This window comes from Lissotriton vulgaris, chromosome 1_1 (assembly GCF_964263255.1).
Source record: "Lissotriton vulgaris chromosome 1_1, aLisVul1.2, whole genome shotgun sequence".
Lineage (NCBI taxonomy): Eukaryota > Metazoa > Chordata > Amphibia > Caudata > Salamandridae > Lissotriton > Lissotriton vulgaris.
In genome coordinates, this window is record NC_141685.1 from 211,482,113 (window position 1) to 211,502,703 (window position 20,591).

Below are 20,591 nucleotides of genomic sequence, written 5' to 3' on the forward strand. Positions count from 1 at the left end.
CCCTTCCCTTGGTGCCCCACCTGTTCCCTCCACCTCGGTTAAAACCCTTGGCATCAAGCTCAACTCACAACTTACCCTTCACTCCCAGGTGAGTTCTGTGGTTTCTTCCTCCTTCCTGGCCCTTCGCACCATTCGCAAGGTGTCCCGTTTTTTTTCTTTTGATGCACTAAAACTTATCACTCTTGCCATGGTCGTATCCCGCCTGGATTATGGCAACGCCCTATATGCAGGTATTCCTGCATATAGTCTTCGGCGCTTGCAGCAGATCCAGAACCAGGCGGCACGCCTGGTGTTCAAACTCCCTAAATCCTCCCATACCACTCCTCTCTTGAAAGCTTTGCATTGGCTTCCCGTCTGGGCCCGTGTTCAGTTTAAGCTTGCATCTATCACCTTCCAAGCACGACTGGGCACGGCGCCAGCTTTCATCTCTTCAGAGATCATCCCCTATGTTCCATCTAGGGAACTAAGGTCATCTTCCCAATCCCTTCTCACTGTCCCACGGTTTCGAAGAAAGAAATGGGGAGGCTCGAAGTTTGCGACCCTCGCCCCGACTTTCTGGAACTCTCTGCCTGCAGAACTCAGAGCTTCAACCTCATATCTGTTATTTCGAAAACAACTCAAGGCATACCTTTTTGCCAAATCCTTTAATTAATTCCTCAGTTTCTCTCTTTTCGCCTACCCCGGGATTTCTCCTCTGACCTCTTTCAGTTACAAGCGCCAAGAAACCGCTGGTGTACGTGCGCTGTACAAATAATTTTAAATAGAAATAGAAATAGAAATCCAGCGGCTAAGAAGACGACAGCACAAGTGTTGAATACAATTGTAACATCAAACACACCAGTAGCCCAAGTTAAAAAAACCTTAGTTAAACCGATAAACGATTCTGTACCTCTCCAACCCACTAAACAAATAGAAAGCCAACCTAAGACAACTCCAATGCCCCCGATAAGGACCAGAAGAGGGGAGAAAAAGAGTATAGACATATAGTCAACCTCCCTCCAGAAGCAAGTCCACTAGTAGTAGTTATGATTGGGGTCCCAGAGGTGGCAGACCACATTGTTGAAACCAGTTGGTCCCTAAAAAACAAAGTACAATATTGGCTTAATGCCAACCGCCCTTTACCCCCACACTGCTCAAGTAGGATTCTAACAGTGCGTAGAGTACCCTGGGTAGGAAAAGAGCGTAAAACTACCCAGGGGGACTGTGTCATAATTAATTTTGAGGACCTTCGTACTGTAGACTATATATGCTCCTGGAATACACAAGGCTGCTACAAACACATAGAAACTAAACAACTCTCCTTCTTCTATCCCCCTAGGAGTCGTGCCTGGCCAGGCCAGGAACTGGAGTAGATTGGGCTACCGAGACTGGGGTGAAGAATGGGGAAGTTGGGGAGGGAACATTGGAAGTTGGGGAGGGAACATGGGAAGAGATGCAGGTTTTATGGACAATTTTATAGGGGTTCCAACCTCAAACAGATACAGCTGTCTAGAGATGGTTGATTGACTGACATCAACCATCAATCCCCATAAAGACCAGGAAGGCTCTATAAAGCTTGATAGTAGAAACAATCAGCTGCTTAACACCAACCAGCCGCCCAATCCGATTGCAAAGGAAGCAAACGGAATAGTATCCCCTATAGAGGGACTCCCTTCACCTACACGAACAAACAACAATAGACAGGAGACAATAGCATCAATTATAAGTAGTGGCGAGGGCGTAGATAGTTCACTACATGAAACAAGATCTCTCACTGAGGGGACCGCAACTGTTGAGAGTATCGGAAATGCCTGCCCTAATATACCAACTAAATCTGACCTTGCCATCCTTAGTTGGAACGTGGCGGTACTGGAACCGAGACTATCTGATCTAGATTGGTTAAAGAATCTTTCCGACAAAGATATAATCATGTTCCAGGAAACATGGGCCACCACCAACCTGCATATAGAGGGTTTTCACTGCAATAGCGTAACCGCAGTTAAACTGGATTTTGGCAGACCTATGGGTGGTTTACTAATTGGTATTAGGATTACTGCAGGTGGTAGTATTAAGGTAATACCCACTAAAAGCCCAAACATTCAGATCATCGAATATAAAAGAAAGATTCTCTTTTATGTAATTAATTTTTATAATAACGATTTTTATTCAATCCCAAACAAAAATTTGACAGAACTTTCCAAAATTTTGTCTGACATAACTGAGCCCCCAGACAAAAGTATGGGCCAAAGGATTATCTTAGCTGGGGACTTCTACGCTAACATTTCTAATTCGGAACGACCTGGGTTAAATACCCGAAGTGACCGTGCAGCAAAAAGGGGACAAGAACTGGACTTTCTCACCCGTGAACACATGTTAACTAACATTATGGATGTAAGCCCTACCCCTAATAATAATTATGTTTCAACATTTAGAGGCAGAGATCACTCCTCAACTGTAGATTACATTTTCATGTCACCTGAGCTCATTGACAGCCTCATGGTGGCCAAGGTTATTGAAACCGCATTTGGGGATCATAATGCCTTGGTTGCAAACATCAGACTAGGGTCCTCGCCAGTGTTTAAAAGCACTGTGGGGGCCAGAGACATAACCCCCGCCACAAATAATTTAAGATTGAAATGGAGGGGGGTGGATAGTGGTAGCATAATTAATCAGCTCACAACCAAACATCAAAACCTAATAGACTCGTGCACATTATCTGACGGGAACCATCAAAGGGTAATCTCAGATTTTACCTATTTGTGCACAGTTATAAAAACACTCTTAACTGTTCCCAATCGGAAAATCAATACGGACCCTAAGTGGTTCGACAACAATTGTTCAGCTGCAAATAGGGCCCTACGTAAGGCACTGAATGCTAAGCCCAGATGCCAAACTGAGGTTAGGGAGGCAAGAAAGAGGTACAAATCTGTAATGGGGAAACGTAATGCAATCATCTTGTCAGAACGCTGGGAGGAGCTATCAGACTCCGCATCGGGGAAAAAAGGCACAATCTTTTGGGCTGCAGTAAAAAACATGCGTAACATGGGAACGCAAATGTCAGTAATAAGCTGTACCATCTCCAGCTGTCAGTGGGAAGATCATTTTTCTAAAGTGTACGCGACACCCCTAAATGTCAGTAACAACTTCGCACCGGGCGATTTACGCCCCTTAGAGATCACCCTAGGAGAGGTCATCGCGGGCATTAAACAAAGCCTCGGCAATAAAGCCCCTGGGCCAGATGGCCTCCCAATAGACATTATCAAAAGGAAATCTGAACTTTGGGCTCCCATCTTGAAAAATGTCTTTAATTGCCTACCTTTAGCGCCAATACCTGACCGATCGTCCACAAGCATAATAGTGCCCATATTAAAAAAAGGAGAAAGAACAGACCCAACAAATTACAGACCCATCTCTCTCCTGGACAATACCCTTAAAATACTGGGGCGTGTACTATACAACAGAATAAATGAGTGGGTAGATGAAACAGGGATCTTAGACTCCTGTCAAATGGGGTTCAGAAGCGGGGTTGGAACAACCGAGCAGTGTCTAAATCTAAATTTAGTAATTGATAAATATACCATTGCTCGGTCGGTACCAATCTACCTAGCGTTCATGGACTTATCGTCCGCATTTGACCTAGTAAATAGGTCCAAATTGTGGTCAATCCTCCTGGAATGTGGTCTAGATGAACCGCTTGTACACTTTCTTGCATATTTGCACACTGACACAAGGGCACAAGTAAGGATCGGGATGGCGGGGGAAGTGTCAGAGCCCATAAAGGTAGAAAGAGGAGTCAGGCAGGGGTGTGTTTTAGCACCCCTGTTATTTATTATCTACATAAATGGATTAAACAAATCTCTAAAATTGGTAACTACAGATGTCCCAAAAATCAGGGGGGGATTGCTACCGAAACTGCTTTACGCAGATGATGCAGTGCTCATGGGCCTCACTCTGAATGCTTTACGCAGTTTGGTAAAAGATTTTGCTCAATACATGGAAAAACTTCACCTTAAAGTAAATTTAAAAAAATCTTTTATCATGTCTTGTGGCCCGGGAAATAGACAACTAAGTGTTATTTCGGTGGGTTCTGATAAACTCTACTCCACTAACACTTTTCCCTACCTAGGAATGGTTTTTGCTGCGAGCGGCTCGTGGAGTGGACATTTGGTCCACGCCACGAGCAAGTTCTCAAAATCCATTAATTCTATTCTTAGCCTTCCACGGCCTAAGAAAGTAGATGCCACGAAAGCAATTTAAAAAAAATGTAAATTACAATGTGTGCCAGTAGCAACTTACGGGGCTGAGATCTGGGGTCTGGGCAAAATACCAAGCATCCAGACCGAGGAAAACCGCTTCTGTAGAAAAATCCTCGCAGCACCCATTTCCTCTTCAGAATACATTTGCCACTGCGAATTGAACCTGCATTATATATCAGATTTCATCGCATCTAGACCGGCAATGTTCTGGCTCGCTATCTGGAAGAATAACTTGGCTAGCTTAACCCATGACATTATAAGAGACTGCCTTAACTGCGAAAAAGGGATGTCAATCTCCCGGCTTTCTGGAGTTTTCAAAAAATTGAGTAGTGTAGGTAAAGGACACCTTGACCCTAGCAAAATTGAGCTCAAAGACAAAAATAATCTAAAGTCTGCACTGTGTGCACTTTATAGCAAAGAAAGATTGGCGAGGGAATCAACCAAACCAACAATCCAGGTTTATGTGAATAAAGATCTGTACATACAACCAATCCCATTGTACCTTACGCTGCCAATGACAAACTGGGAAAGATCTTTACTCTTTCGTTTAAGGGCAGGCACTGCCAGATTTTTATTATGTTTCCCATTAGGTTATTCTTTCTTAAGATCTGGAAATAATTTGTGCCCCTGTGATGATATGAGCTTGCAAACTGACTTACACTTCTTCTTTTTTTGCAAATTTTATCAAAAATATTTTAAATGTTTTTTAGCACCGTATTTTAAAAAGCACAGACCACTTTCTTTGGAGGAATCAAATTTGATGTTGTTAACTTTGAACAATGAAGAACTGATATTCCGCACTAGCACTTTTTTAAGAGTTATTACTCATGTCCGGAAAACAATGGAACACCCTTAGCAAACTACTGAACTTTGCTGCTAATTGATTTGTATCTAATAATGTGCTGTTTTTAAACACATCTGTAATCATGGTCATTTTATTAATTGGGATTGTTTTTATATTACTTTTATGAATTAGCAAAAATTCGAATACAGATTTTGAATCGAAATCGAACATCTAAGGTGGGCCGATCTTTAAGCTTAATAGGTGTGGTGCTGCTGGGAAAAACCATGACACTGAGATCGCCTTGATGTGACTAACTAATCATGCTGTCACCTTTTTGGGAGACATACACCCTGCCACACGTGAGAAGTTGTTTGTAATGTATGACCCCAGTGAAATACCCATGTAAGTTTATGGGCTCACCACCGCAAGCACATGGGTTAATGTTAGGTTGAAGTAACTTAATTTTATGTTCTAAAATGTTAAGAAATAATTCATTTGAAAAAATTGTAGTTTTTGCCCCTGAATCAAAAAGAACATCAGTTGTCTCTCCCTCAATACAAATGGCATCAGCAGGGCTGCTGTGTTTCTTACTACTGTGGTCTCTCGCTTGAAGAACAATCTGACCACACATGATATCATTACACTCAGGACCAGAATCATCGCCGACACAGACCTCCATAACAGTAGCCCCTTTGGCTTTATAAACAATGGCCAAGCAACCTTTCTTATTACATTTAGAACAAGTTTGTTTAAGAGCAGGACACTTGTTATCAGTAGCAAGATGAGTGGAAAAGTTGCACCGATAACATCCATGTACTGTCGGAGTAAAGCTTTTGTGAACACCTATATCTGGCTTCACAACAACTTTCTTAGACTTTTCTTTGACCACGTTAACAGCTTGACTCTTATCTTTTCTTTTCTTTATCACACCAATGCACGCAATTCAATGTTCGATGCGTTTGGCAATCACAAGGACCTCATCTAGAATAGGATCATCTTTAAACCAAAGCTCTTCTCTTACCCTTTCCATGCCACAACCCACCATGAACTGATCCCTAACTCAGTTAAGTCACCAAATGTGCATGTAGAAGCAAGTTTACCCAAATCAAATATTTCTTGTCCCTCACGACCCAAACAATGCAGTAACAATGAGGCCTTTCTCTCAGCACTCAAAATTGTACAGCACACCTTGGCATATCTCTCGAAGACTTTCTTCCATTTCTACCATCCATGGAGCTGATAGGAAAAACGATGGAGGAGTGATGTTTTGCATAGTGAAAATGAAACAGGTTAAGAGACACAAAGCGAAAGCAGCAACACAATATGAAAGCAAAGCCAGATGTTGAGGTCCAAGAGCAATAGCGAGCGCACCGGTGAAGCGGTGCCAAATGTGAAGAAAAGCGAATTATCAGCACCAGTGTGCGCGAACGAATTTTCAGCACCACTGTAATAGCGCGCATTTAGACAAATACCCCTAGATTAATCAAAGTCCCGTTTTGCGAGTCCTTAATAGCGATTATTAAGGAATCGTTATTAAGGACTTGCAAAACGGGATTCATGTAGGAATCGCTAAATAAATTGCGATTCCTACACATTCCTTATTTGCGATTAGCAAATTGCTAATCGCAAATAAGGAATAACTCCCCATTCATTCCTATAGGAATGAATGGGGAGTTATTCCTTATTCCTAGGAATGAATGGGGAGTTATTCCTTATTTACGATTAGCAATTTGCTAATCGTAAATAAGGATGCGATTTCAATGGTGCTAGGGGTGTCCAAAGGACACCCTGTAGCACCCCTGAAATGTAATCTACATTGGTGTTGCGCACACACATGTTCAAAGGACATGTGTGTGTGCATCATGCAACTTAGAAAAATGCATTTAAAAGCATTTTTCTAAATTTTCGCTATTTACCACGAGGTTTGACCTTGCGGTAAATAGCGGCCCGAAATTGCGATTTCGCAATTTAAAAATGGGTAATGAATTGCATTTAAGGAATCTTAAATAGAGATTCCTTAAATGTAATTCCTCGCAATTTAGCGAATTCGCAATTACCGATTTTTGCATTTGGGATGATGAATCCCAAATGCAAAAATTGAGCTTGCAAAGGGCCAGATTCTCAGAATCTGGCCCTTTGCGAGCCGATTTTTCAATGATGAATGTACCTGATAGACTGGAGCGCACCAGTGTGCCCATCACTGTAAAGCCGCGCTTTAAACATACAAATGGTCAGAGAGCACCAGTGTGCGCACCCCTGAATAAGTACTGTGGCTTAATTATAAAGAAAAATAAAAAGCACTTAAAGAAAGAATCACATTCATCTCTTCAATATGGACTCAATATAAAATGATCTAATTGTACATATTTGGAAGGTGGTGCAGATTCGAAATAAGAGAGACACTGCACAGAATGCACACACTGCTCACAATATTTAGCGGGAGACAGAAGCCTTTCTGAGCCGATGTGCCAGTTGTAGAAACATTGCTTAAGAAATGCCAAATACATTTGAAATGTGTAGTGCACCCGCAGTACCAGTTTTTTTCCACTGGATGTCGCCCAACGGCAAGGAAACGTGTGCTGAATCATAAATATTCACTGCTGCACATGAAACTCAGCTCGTCTCAGCAGCCTGATGGTAGAGCTTACTACCACAATAGTGACATCCAAGGAGAAGGGCTGCCATTGCAACTGGAGCAGCCAGGAAAGGCAACACTTCAGAGAGCTGCCATCCATAACGCATAGCCCATAATAGGCCTGACAGCAGGGGGCGCCACCGTTAAAGCCCTTAGCAATAGTTAAGAGGAACAGGGCCTGCGCAGTAATTAGACACGAAGGCCAATTAACAGTATGGGCTGACTGTAGTAGCGCGCTCTAGTGTATGCACGTCACGTAGGTTACGTGACGTGCCGCGCCCGCGCAGGGTTGCGCGGCTGCGTAAGTGGTTTGGCGCATAAGACCGCTAAGCGGCAGTTGAGGCGCGGCGCTCTTCAGAGGTAGACGTGTTTTAATAAAGACGATTAAACACTACCTGATTGCAGCGTCATCATTGCAGGGTAAAACACCGACATCACACTGACCTAACAAGCAAGCAGGAGATAAAACGTAAAACAGAACCAGACGCCCCACGGGCCGAGAGCTCATCAGCAGGACAGCGGGATCAAGGAACAGCTGTGTTTGGATCCTCTCGCTCCATCTTTTTACTGCCCAGTGTGAGAATGCAGGTTCTTGACGAAATGAAGAGGTGGAGAACCACACGAGATGAAAGCTGGTAGTTTTATCAGGCGGAAAGAAGCCCACCCAACATCCCAGACAGGAGGCAGGCGGCAACTCCAGTCCTTTCAAGGGACCACCTTCCATGGCCTGAGCCCAGCTCCCCTGTGACATCACTGAGCTCCAGGGTCAGCAAACGAACCAAGGGCAACAGCTGGAATACCACAAGGGGGTACTGAGAAACATTTAAAAAATAATAGAGCATATTTTTATATTTAAACATTTATCTCCGCTTTTTTGGCTTTAAAAGCCAAGAAAGCGGAGATAAAATTATCTCCCTATTACCTAGCTGTCGCTAACACCAGTTAGCGACAGCTAGTAGGAGATAGCGACCATCTTGGGCCCCGCTTTGCATGTCAGTGATATTTATCACTAATGACATGCAAAGTGGGCGTGCCAAGATGTTAGCGGCTGGAAACAGTCGCTAACATCGCTATCTCCTATTACCAACTTTTGGAGATATTCGCGCTAAGCGCGATTATCTCCAAAAGCTAACACCTGCCCCTGAGCAGTTCTTAGCCATGTTATCCAATGGGAGGTGAATAACATGGCTAAGAGCATTAGCTCGGCAATCCATGAATATCGCTGACTTTTCAGCGATATTCATGCATTTCGGCCGATTTTCATCGCTTAGGAGATAAACCTTGATAATAGCAAGGTTCCTAAGCGATAAAAATCACCGCAGCTCGGCGATAAAAATATGGCCGCTAAACCAACATAGCGATAAATATCGCTAGTTGTTGGTAATATGCCCCAATATTCGGGCCAGGGTGTAGGGGATCCAACCTGCACCATCAGTGTGAGAGTACCATAGCATAAAGGGAAGAGCTAATCCCTAACAATTCACTCATCGAACAGGACATTTTTTCAGTGCTGATTTAAGAGACCAAGGGCCATATATATCAACAACCTGATTTGCAATTCTCAAATAGCGATTTTTTAGAAATCGCTATTTGAGAATCGCAAATAGGGATGTATGTACAAAATCACAATTTTTTTAGCGATTTCTTAGTAGTCCTTAATTGCCATTAGCAAATTGCGAATCACAATTAAGGAACACTTTCTCATTCATTCTATGGGCCAGGAGGCCCAAAGGAATGAATGGGAAGTTATTCTCAATTTGCGATTCGCAATTTGAGAATCGCAAATTGAGAATAATTTCAAGGGTGCAGGGGTGTCCAAAGGACACCCTGTTGCACCCCTGAAATTAGCATGGGTGCACATGTGGTGCACATACATGCCCTAAGGGCATATATGTGCTTCACATTGCACTTTGAAAGTGCATTTCTCAAGGAATTCGCAAATTACCACCAACTTGAAGTTGGTGGTAATTTGTGATTCCTTAAGGCCACTTTACATTTTTTAATGCTTCTTACATTGCATTTAAGGAATCGCAAAATTTGCGATTCCTTAAATGCAATCGCAAAATAAGGAATCACAAATTTTGCGATTCCTTATTTTGCACGCAGATTTGTGTGATACATACCATTTTGCACAAATATATTAGCAAACGTCGACATTCCGCGAATTTCGGCGTTTGCGAACGCATTTGTGCTTCATACATATGGCCCCAAGGGGCATATCAGCAAGGAACGGCGATGAATAACACAAAGCGCGATTAGTGCTTTGTCATTCATCAACGTCTATCTCTGGAATTTATCGCCCTGGTAGCGTGTTATCAACAACGCGTTGCTCCAGGGCGATAAAAATTCCAGAGATAGTGGGGGAAATGGCCGTTTTGCAGGGAAAATTGCTGGGGTTCCAGAAATGTTCCCTGCAAAAGGGTGATAACCATGCTGATACGACCCTGTGGGCGTAGCAGCATAATCCACCCCCTATGTTAGGGATGGGTAAATCAGGATTTTAGCAGACGTTCGTTTGTGGAGAAAACCGCTGTTTTCTCCAAAATCTAATGCCTGCTGAAATGCTGGGGAAGCCTTGTAAATATTGGGATGTGCACATCAGCGATATTTGCAAGGCTGTACTGCCCAGTGACGCCCACTTTGCATCTCATTAGAGATGCAATAGAGAGGCGTCGGGAAAAAGGGTGCTAACATGCGATTATGCATGTTAGCACCCTCTTGTAAATAGGGCGATAGTTGTATCTCTGCTATTTTGGCTTTTAAAGCCAAAAAAGCGGAGATAAAGTCCCTGTTAATATGCCCCCAAATGAAATACCAGATTTTGTAGCGCACAGCTACCTCCAGAGTGGTGTCCCGGCGCTGGGGGGCATTGGGAAAATTAAGCGAGCAATTGCTCAGTGTCACATGGTGTTGGGCTAACCTGCCGCCGGGTATCGAACCGTGAACCAGAGTCAGGAGCCATGGCCGCTGCACCACACCTCTTCCGAAACAACTCAAAGGTTACAGGAACACAGATCCATGATTGTATACACTCGGGACCACCACAATTGTATACAGAATAGCATGTTTAAATCATGTAGAATTGCAGCTTAAATACAAATAAAACTGAGAAGACACAAGTATGCATAAACTCACGAACGCCGTAGGCAAACACAACTAACAGGGTCAATTCATAAGGAGTATAAAGTTGCGCATTCTTCCATTGTATTGAATCCATCCCTCATGGAGTCATGCTTGTCTATCCATGTGCACTCCAGTTTCTGGAGGACGTGCAACATGTGTCCACCTCTGGGTAGAGGACAAGCTTTTCTAATGTCTTGCCACTTGATGTCATCCTCTGTAGGTTGCTTTTCCATAGAGTGGGAAACTGTGGGAGTGGTCAAGATCAGACAGCGAATCCTGCTTCTGTGTTGTGATATTCTGGCCTTAATTGGCTGTGATGTTTGTCTTACACAACTCAAGCCGCAGGGGCACCAGATACAATAAATCACATTTGAGGATGCACAGTTAGTGTAGTGGAGTATGCATGTGACCATGATTGAAAAAGTCTTGTGGCATATTACCAACAACGCGTGGTAAATAGCGCTATACGCGAGTAGTGCGATTTTAATTATTGCAAGATTTTATCGCCCGGGTAGCGCGTTATTAACAACGCTTAAACCCAGGCAATACAATCTAGCAATAGCTGGCGAAATGCAGATATATCGCTGGAAATCCAGCGATATTCCTGCAGCGATAGGGATTTAATTGTAAATAGCCCATGGTGGTTGTAGCCTGAGATTCCACCCCCCATTACACATATAGCTAAGTCTGAATTTCAGCAGACGTTAGCTTTCTGCGATAACCGTGGTTAGCGCGGGTTTTGACTTCGCTATGTGTGTCAGGGCAGGCCTTGTAAATACCGTGATGTGCGGTTAATAACTTATTCCCTGTGGTTTTACTCGGGAACGCCTACTTTGCATCCCATTAGAGATGCGATGCCAATAATGGGCTTGCTAATATGCTCCTTGGTGTTTGTAGTATACTGGCAAGAGACACAATTTCCAGACTTGTAGTGGCCCTTGAGGGGGCTCAGGCCCCCTCAAGGGCCACTACAGAATGGAGTCATTCGATTTGTTTATATTAGAATTTGCATGAAGAAGATGGCCTTTGATATTTTTGCCTTTCTTGTTTGAGGACAAAGGAGTTTGTCTGAGGACATCAATAGTCGTTAAAATGGGCCAATGTTTCTAATGGCCTTGACTATCTTGTTAGTTTCTGTGCAGAATGTTGTCACACATGCGATTTTATCTGGTGTATCTTCAGTCCTGGTCTGTAATATCTGCTCCCTAGGACTGAGCCTAGCTCTTTTCATGGAAGTTTTCACAAGACGTTTGGGATAACCTCTCTCACGGTGCTTCACACTGAGTATAGCTCCTTCCTTGAAATAATCCTCCTTAAGGGTATAGTTTCTGCGTAATCTGATAAACTGTCCATAGGGAAGTCCATCTTTAAAGGCTCTCGGATGGAAGCTCTTATATTGCAATACTGTGTTTCGTTCAGTTGGTTTCCTACAGAGAGAAACAATGAGATGGTTGTCGACATGTTTCAGCTACAGGTCTAAAAATGGGATGCTCTCACAGCTGAAACATTGGCAAATTTCAGATGTGGTAGACTATTGTTGAAGTATTGTATAAACAATTATAGATCCAATTGGGGGCCTCTTCATATCAAAAACACATCATTAATATACCTTTTCTAACACTGAATGTTATTAAAGAAAGGGTTGTGGTCAGTAGTGGCAACAACCTTTATCAAAATTGCCCACATTCGGATTCACCAGATGTGGTGCAAAAATTGCTCCCATGGATGTCCCTGAGCACCACTGGCAATAATCTTGTTTGAACGTAAAATAGTTAGTAGTCAGCGCTATCTCTAGGAGGTCCACTATAAACTCTGTCTGGACATAAACTTGGGCTGGGCAGCTGTCAAGAATAGCTCTGATAACCTGGACGCTCTCTTGCTGAGGGATAGTCCTATATACTGACTACATATCTAGAGTCACCAACATTTCTTGTGTGGGATCAAAGCCCAGGCCTCCAATGAGATTGATCATAAACGTGCTGTCACACACATATGTGTCTAGTAGTGAGACATAGTGTTTATTGACAATGTTGATGGAGTTGCAAAGCGGCCCCAGAAGCGAGTCACATCCAGAAAGAATTGGTCTACCAGGGGGATTGGTTACGTTTTTGTGAATTTTGGGTAATGTGCCGAGATAAATAAATTATGGGAATCTGGTAGTCAGAATATTATTCGAGCTTCTAAAAAGATTGTTCTTACAGAATGCATGTCTGTTCATGTAATACATTATTTTATATAAATTGTCTGCACAAAGCACTGTGGAATCATATTGTATTTAGACATGAGTTCCAAATGAACACTTGTTCTCAGTTGCTAGGGATTTATGGTGCCACAATCCCTTGATATCTGGAGCCGCAGCTCCCAGACTAGAAGTAATAGGAGTGAATCAAACGTGTTTTTAAATTGTAATGGTTTTTTTAATCAAACAATAAAGTCTTAAATATGTATATGTGTAAATATATGAATTTCAGGCAATTGTATTTTTACCCACAACAAATTTGGAGTTTTAATCAAATGTATTGAGCATATTTATTAAGGTTCCTTTTTTGATTTTGATTATGTTTTCGAATCGAATATGAATTTTTTCTTCTTGGGCATATGATATAACTAATATGAAGGGGGTTAATTCCTAACATTGTTTAGGCTTTAAAGGTGTAAGGTTCGATGTATTAACAAGCGGTGCAAGTACATGCTATTTGGCAGATAGACATGACAAGATGGCGATGTCTGACAACATTTATTGCATTTTGAAAGTTCATGTCCGCTTTCTATTACCATACTGCTGCTGTGTTTTTTGGCGTCACTGGGGGTTTTATAATGCACTGTTTAGCCTCCTCGATTGTCAAGTGAGCAAGGACACAGCCTCGTGTCCGAAACGCGCCTTGAGGCATGCACTGTTCCACGTATTTTTGAATGAATCAAGAATTGAAAACCTGATTTTGGCTTATTATCGTGTCCGTGTTCCTGTTTAAGTGCACCAAGGCACTGGGAAGTTGTGGAGTTGATATATATATATATATATATATATATATATATATATATATATACACGAAAACTCCTCCATATTACCTACTGGCTGTCACCAGTAGGTAGTTATAGTTAGGATTTTTTTCAATGTAAAATCTCAAAATTCTATTTGGAATAACTGTTGCGCCGGTTGACGAATCTGCCTGAAAATTTCCTCAAAGTTGCCTCGCGGAGCTCCGGTCCTTCCTTGAAAGTTTGGGGGTGATTCGTCAAGCGAGGGCCGAGATAAAAGGGGGGTCCCAAAACGTGTTTTCTCCATGTTAATTTCCATTGGGCGGTCAAACTCACTTTTAGCCCGAACGGCTGAATGGATTTCCACCAAACTTGGCAAAATTGTAGGGACTGGTAGCCCGATGTGCCTTTGCTATGTCTCAAGATATGTGCTCCAGTGGATTTTGAGTAATTTAGGTTCAAAAATATATATATATCTATGGCCCCGCCCCGGTACGCGCACCGGGGAGCGCAGAGGGCGCGACACGCGAGGTACGCACGGAAAGCTGATTGGCTCTCGGGTGTCTGTAAACATTCGAAACAGTCCGGACCGGCCACCATCTTGTGTCTCGGTAGGATAGAGACACAAGAGGTGGAAAAAAGGGGGAAATGACCATAAGGGGGCAGGGTAGACCTCCCTGACCCCCTAGGTTTGATGTGGGGGCTATAAAAGGGCCCCGCGGTGCAAAATATATTTGTTGTTTTTTTGATTTGCGCGGGGGGAGCGCCCGGTACATGCACCGGGGAGCGGACCAGGGAGCGGTCCATAGGGAAAGAAGAATGACAGAGTTATTAAAAAACGTAGCCTTTTTTTATAAATTGGAGGTAGTTCTAAAAAGAACTGTTTTTTTTCTTCTTTTTGTTGTTTTATATTTTTTTGTGTTTTTGGAACATTTTGTACTTTTTTTGGCTTTTATGAACTATTTTATATATTTTTTTTTGTTTTTTTATGGGGATAAACGAAAAATCAGGGAATTGAAAATGGCTCAACTGGAGCAGAATTTTTTTTTTAGAAAAAATTAGGGTTTTTTAGGGCATTTGTGGTTGTTCCCAGCAAGGACGATGAGCTTTATGCTCAGTTCACCATAGGAGATGGTCTTACCACAATGTATACATGTTATACGGAAATCCCCAAACCGTGGCTCAGGGATCGTCTCCCTTGCCTCTGGTCCCGTTGGAGTCGGTGAATTTCTTTGGGAGGTGGAGCTTGAAGATTGGGGAACATTACTGGCCAGTTCCCTCATCTCTGCAGCAGAATAGTTGATTGGATGCCTGCGCTGCATGTGGCGAATCATGGTGTTGTTTCCAAAAGAGTATTTCTTATTAGGGTTTCCCCTGGAAAGTTCCACGCCACAGATTAGGCAAGTCACCTTGGCCGCATTTACTTTTTTCTTGCCCTCTGGGATCGAAAAAACTCCCATACAATGTGTGGTTTTGGCTGGTATGAGGTATTGTGTTCTTGCAGCCTTACTCTCCTCCCCTCCTCCTCCTCCTCCTCCTCCTCATCCTCTTGTTGACCACCAATGTAATCTTGTGGTGGTCCTCTTGGTGGTTGTGGTGGTGGTGGTGGTGCAGATGCTCCAGCTACTGCTGCTATTGAAGCCATTTCAAAGTACAAAATATACCTCAAAGATTGCAAAACAGGTCTTCCTAAGTCAAAGGACAAAGTCAGAATAAGGAAAAAAGGCGGGGTCTTTCATCATTTGGAAAAAAAAAAAGGCCTGAACCAATGAGAAGTATTATTTTCAGGTCACAAGACCAGGGATTTCATCATTATGAAACCAAAACTGTTCTGCACCAATAAAAAGTGTTATTTTCAGGTCACATGACCGACGCGCTTACGCGGCGCGCCCCCGGGTGCGTCGCGTAAGCGCCTTACATGTTTAAGTTGCGCAATCGTATTCGCTCAAGTGCTTCCGGGTGCTCTTACGCCGTGCGTATCACATGGACGCGGCTACGCGATACGTCACAATGATGTTTTCGTTCGCGGCAATAGCGCTAACGGGATGCTCTCCGGAGCGCGCCCTGGGGCGCTTCAAAAGACTACGCTTTCCGGGGGAGCTCACCGGGGCGCGCCCCGGGAGCGCTCCAGGGTAAAAAAATATATATATATACATTAAAAAAATTGTTTTAAATACGAATAAAATATAGGATTCATTATTTTTCAAAAATATTACATTTTATAGCTATAGACATTTGCTATTAACAAAATTTTAAAATTCAAATAAAAATCATAGGTTTGGGGCCTTATATATAGATAGGAATTAGCATTTAAAAAACCTATGAAATTCACTGAAAAAATCATAGCTTTCACATCTGTTATAGTTAGGAATTAGCATTTAAAAAACCTATGAAATTCACTGAAAAAAACATAGGTTTCACACCAGTTATAGTTAGGAATTAGCATTTAAAAAAACCTATTAAATTCACTGAAAAAACCATAGGTTTCACTCCAGTTATAGTTAGCTGGAAATTTTACTGACATAAAACCATTGAAATTCCACGTTATAGTTAGTTGGACTCACTATAACTTGCGCGTGTAATGCAAAACACACACATATATAAATATATCTCTCTATATACACGCCATACCTTTATATACATACATATATACACATTAAAATTAGTCATGTGTACATACCTATTGGGAATTGATTGACTATTCGTACAGTCATGTTTGGCCTAAATGTAGTAATCAAATGATTAGTATAATGCTTCCTGGATAAGTGTGCAAGAATAGTTTAGCTACATTTTAAAGATATGCCCATATTGTCTATATGATATTCTTAAGAACAAAGACCCTCAAAAGCAGCTGTGAAATATATATAATGCAAAAAATAATATAAAGTGCTCGTGCTACATAATTAGTTTAAACAAAGAAAATTGTTTCATTTTAAAAAGAAGTCCTTTCACAGAAAAGATGGAAGTCATGGATACCAGAATATTTAGACGAACTCTGTGGTTATTCAATCGCTGTAGCAAGATAAATCTGATGCATCAGCCGGGGTATATTTAACATCCCTAACCAGGACATCACCAAGAGCAACTTCCAAAACCCAACAAAAGGAAAGGGAAACATTGCATAATCTAAAATGAAATGAAACGGAATGAACAGAGCTAATTATTTGTAATCACAGAAAGATTGATAGATCTAAGGAAGTCATATCCAACATATCATGCTGACAGGGTCTCATAGTTCTTTTAAACAGGAATATAAATCCTCCCGGTCATTAAGTCCAGCCGGACTTTTGCTATTCATTTCTAGGATATACCTTGTTTCCAGAAGACGTAACTTTACTTCCCTATCTCCTCCCCTTTTTAAATGCAAAATTGTGTCCACTAAGTAGTACTGAAGACCACTAGGGTCACTATTGTGCATTGCTTCAAAGTGGCGCGCCACCGGGTAAGATTGGTCTCTGCTAGCTATAGCTCTGATATGTTGGAGAATGCGTTTGTGTGCCAAGGGCCGCGTGCTACCCACGTAGTTAAGGCCGCACGGGCACTGTAAAACATAAACAACAAACTCCATTTTACACGTCAGTCTTTTAGTGATGGGTATGGGACACTCCCTGAACGGGCTTACATAATGAGTTTTGTTCACTCCATATTTACAAGCTTTGCAAAAAGCACATTTTCTGAAACCCTTGCTTAAGGCCTCCCATGTCCCTGATATGGTCGTCTCTAGATTATTATTGACCAAGGCATTCTCCATCGATGGAGATTTGTGGAAGGTGATCTCAGGTCTTATCGAGACATCGCCCCCAATTATTGGGTCCCCCTTTACCAGGTTCCAATTTTTCAGGAAGATCTTTTTAATCTCTGAATGCTGTTGACAAAAAGGGACTATGACTCTAGAATTAACATGCAAACTGTCAGGATTGGTTATAGGTTCCTTGATCTTAGGTATTAGAGCCTCCTCTCTTGTTTTGGCTCTTGTTTTCATCATTGCTTTGTCAAGGACACTCTCTTTGTACCCCCTTTCCATGAAGCGTTTTTTGCTTTCCTGTTGGGCCATTTCACAATCAACATCCGTGCTGCAAATTCTTCTCAGTCTCAGCATCTCCCCATAGGGGATGCTGTTAATTAGATGGCGCGGATGCTGGCTCTCGGCATGGAGTACGTATTGCCTGCAGTTGTTTTTCTGTGTAGTCTAGTCTCAAGTTTTTGGTTCTTGATGAATACCTCAACGTCCAAAAAGTTAACAGTGACATCATCTATATGAGAAGTAAACTGTAAATTCAAAGAGTTCATATTTAACAGTTTAACAAATTCCTCTGCACTAGATTTTGAGCCCTTCCAGAATAGATAGAGGTCATCAATATATCTTAAATACATTACGACATTTTTTCTCATAGTGTCACCATGCAAGCCTATGAGGACCCGCTCCTCCCACAGCCCCATATGCAAGCATGCAAAGCTGGGGGAGAAGCAGGCCCCCATGGCGACCCCTCTCAGTTGTTGGTAAATCTGTCCATTAAAAATGAAATAGTTCTGTTCTAAACAAAGTTTTAACATGTCTAAAATCATACGATTATGGCTAGAACAGTTATCTGGACGTTTGGACAAATAGTATTCAGCTGCTTTTATACTGTCACGGTGCTTTATGGATGTATATAAGGAAGTGACATCCAATGTCATCAAGAAGTAATTGTCATTCCATTCAAGATTATTTAGCTTACAGATGAAGTCTGTTGTGTCCCTCACATAGGACGGAAGTATTAATACCCATTCTTTCAGAAAGAAATCAATGTATTTAGAGATATTTTCAGTCGATATATATATATATATATATATATATATATATATATATTCACTGAAAAAACCATAGGTTTCACACCAGTTATAGTTAGCTGGAAATTTTACTGATATAAAACCATTGAAATTCCCACGTTATAGTTAGTCGGACTCACTATAACTTGCGCGTGCAATGCACTGCTGATGACATCACATATTACATCACTCATGACATGGTCAGTGACATCACTCATGACATCACTGATGACACCATCCAGTGAATATGTGTCTTTCTGAAAAATAAATATTAGTGAGTTATGTTTAAATATTTAAATACATATATTAGTGTTTCACTTTGTGTATAAGTGACTACATGTGTTGATAAGTAGCTACATGCGTATGTATATGGGTTATTTGATATTTTTATTAGTATCACTATGAGTGTCTATATGGTTTGGTGGGGGTATTACTTAGCACATAGATGCATGAGTGACTGACTCTTTGTTTGTATGTGTTTTGAAGACAGCATATGTACAGGACTGTATGGGTGGATGAGTGTCTATATGTGTTTGTTAGTGAGTGAATGACTGTCTCACTAGTTTCTTTATCAGTAACTACATATGTTTTAATCTAGTATATATGAATATTGATGTATATAAGTGAGTATATGTGAGAGTAAGAGATTGTAAGATTTCCTGTTTAAATAAGTATGTGTTTCTATAAGTGATTGTTTAAGAGAATAAATATGTGTAATTTTCAATAAAAGTAAGGTGGAAGTGTGTGTATAACTCTATATTCAAATAAATGGTTGTTCAATAGTTTATTTGCACGTGTGAATATGTGTGTGAGTAACTTTTGGATGAATGTCGGTGTGTAACAGGATGTATAGGTGTATCTCTTCATATGATGAGTGAGTATATGTATGAGTGACTATATAGAACTGTTGGTGAATGAGTGGATGTGTATATAGATAGTGGAAGTACAGAATTGCTTGTTGTAACTGATATAGGTATGTCCATTTTTTAAAAATTTCAGTTTCTATTTTTGAATATGTGTCTCAAGGGTTACTTTACACTGAGAGGAGGTCTGTGACTGTGTCACAAGGATGGTGTCATCAGTGATGTCATGAGTGATGTCACTGACCATGTCATGAGTGATGTAATATGTGATGTCATCAGCAGTGCATTGCACGCGCAAGTTATAGTGAGTCCGACTAACTATAACGTGGGAATTTCAATGGTTTTATATCAGTAAAATTTCCAGCTAACTATAACTGGTGTGAAACCTATGGTTTTTTCAGTGAATTTCATAGGTTTTTTAAATGCTAATTCCTAACTATAACTGGTGTGAAACCTATGGTTTTTTCAGTGAATTTCAAAGGTTTTTTTAATGCTAATTCCTAACTATAAGTTTCACTTTATAAATAAGACTGTTAGCACTCTAGTTGTTCTTTTTAACACTCTGGTACATTTTCTCATTGGGCTACAGTTGGGCTACATCTAGTTGAATTTTGGGCTACATTTTCAATTTTTGATCTCTGGTGGCCATCTTTGGGCTACATTGGGCTACTTTGGGCTACATTTGGGCTACATTTTGGCTCTAACATATATTAAGCCCAATGTAGCACAATACATATTTTTCTAAAGTTAATGTTTTTTACAAACCACTTCAGAATAGAGCTACCTGTCCCTACAATTTTCCCAATTTTTTTTTAAAAAATTATTTTGGGGAGCGCTCCCGGAGCGCGCCCCGGGGAGCGCCCCGAAAAGCGTATTTTTACAAAGCGCCCCGGGGCGCGCTCCGGGGAGCGTCCCGTAAGCGCCAATATCGCAAACGAAAACATAATCGTGACGTATCGCGTAGCCGCGACCGCGTGATACGCACGGCGTAAGCGCACCCGGAAGTACTCGAGCGAATACGATCGCACAACGTAAACTTCCGACGCGCTTACGCTGCGCGACCCGGGGCGCGCCCCCGGGCGCGCCCCGGGCGCGTAGCGTAAGCGCGTCGGGTCATGTGAGCAGAAAATAACACTTTTCATTGGTTCATAACAGTTTTGGTT

The 20,591-nt window shown here is 41.7% G+C and overlaps 1 protein-coding gene across 1 annotated transcript in view; it reads left to right on the forward strand.

Moving 5' to 3' along the window:
• The window catches only part of LOC147740901 (L-asparaginase-like), a 145,787-nt gene that overhangs the window by 36,500 nt on the left and 88,696 nt on the right, over nucleotides 1–20,591 (forward strand). The gene's annotated exons all lie outside the window — the stretch shown is intronic.